Source organism: Hyperolius riggenbachi, chromosome 6 (assembly GCF_040937935.1).
Source record: "Hyperolius riggenbachi isolate aHypRig1 chromosome 6, aHypRig1.pri, whole genome shotgun sequence".
NCBI lineage: Eukaryota > Metazoa > Chordata > Amphibia > Anura > Hyperoliidae > Hyperolius > Hyperolius riggenbachi.
The window spans coordinates 236,303,447-236,304,895 of NC_090651.1; positions in this window are offsets into that span (position 1 = coordinate 236,303,447).

Consider the following 1,449-nt stretch of genomic DNA (forward strand, 5'->3'; position numbering starts at 1 on the left):
CATGGATGAGCTCTTGTGCAGTTTGATACTTAGATGCTTATTAATAATACTTATACTGTACTTTTATATGTTTATTAATCTGAAAGAAATGGATTTGATAACGAATGTCCTTTGGTCTGAAGATCATTGGAGAACATAAATTGTTTTGCTGACTTGGCTTAATTTTTTTATTAAATGCAGAGCAGTCTGCAGGTGCAAGTGTGCCTAGCAATGAACCATAGTTAGACCTTCCTTTAAATGGCTAAGTTCAACAGAGTTGGGATCAGGGGTGTCCATATGATCAGAAATTCTTCCATATTTGATGGGAATCTGCATTGTACTGGATGTTCCTGGAGGGCGGTGTGTAGATCTTGGTCAGATAGGTGTAGCAATGGAAGTAAATAAGAAATCATTGGCAGAATAGGAAAATCCCACTGTGTCACCCTTGAAACAGGTATTCAGGTAACAACAGATAACAACAGGATATCCTCCCTAGGATTTGCTAGGCTGCAAAGATATTTTCAATTTTGTGCTGATAAAGACTGCTGTACAAAGGAGTTTTTGTTCAGGGTAAACATTAGGCTTGTACTGTGTAGAGACGATTTCTCAGCTTTAAGTTTAGTCAGTAGCTCAACCAATGGCAAGGTGTTATTTATGTGTATTTCCTTTATATACTGTACTGTATGTTTCCTGTATTAGGCTTCACTTTGACTTATTAACTGGTACGAATCTCGATCCTTCTACTATCAATCTTTCAACGCTTACAAACTCCATGCATTTCCTGTATTAGGCTACACTTTGACTTTTTAACTGGTACGAATCTCGATCCTTCTACTATCAATCTTTCATTGCTTACAAACTCCATGCATTTCCTGTATTAGGCTGCACTTTGACTTTTTAACTGGTACGATACTCTGATCAATGCCCTATGCTTTGTTTCTTTTTATGTTGCAAGCTACAATGCTAGTTTACATTTTAGTCTCACCTTGAACTATACTGTATAGACACCTTTTATTCCTCTTGTTGGGATGTAAGTTTGGCTGGCAGACAGACATTTGCTTAATTTGCATGTTACTAAGTCTCTCCTGCTGTGTTGATTTCCTTGAGGAGGCCCACCTGATAGAGGGGTGGTGATAAACCCAACAGGTCAGACTATATCTAAGCACACAGTCAATCAGGCCACTGACGTGTCAGGCCTCAGTGTCTGATCCAAAGTGTCATCGAGACGACAAAATTTACCAAAATTCACCAGAACTTCTCCAGCCACAACTTTAACACCTTACACCCAAGGTAGGAATAATTAATACTTTTAAAAAGCAGCTTCACTCTCAGCATGTTCAACCTGCTCTTTTTCATGTTCTGCCTTCTGGCCTACATCTGCAAGCAGCACAGCTACATGTATCCTCCCACTGAATCGCACTCCACACTCATCTCACCCTCCCTGCTCTTCTCACCTTTCTTAGCCTCTCA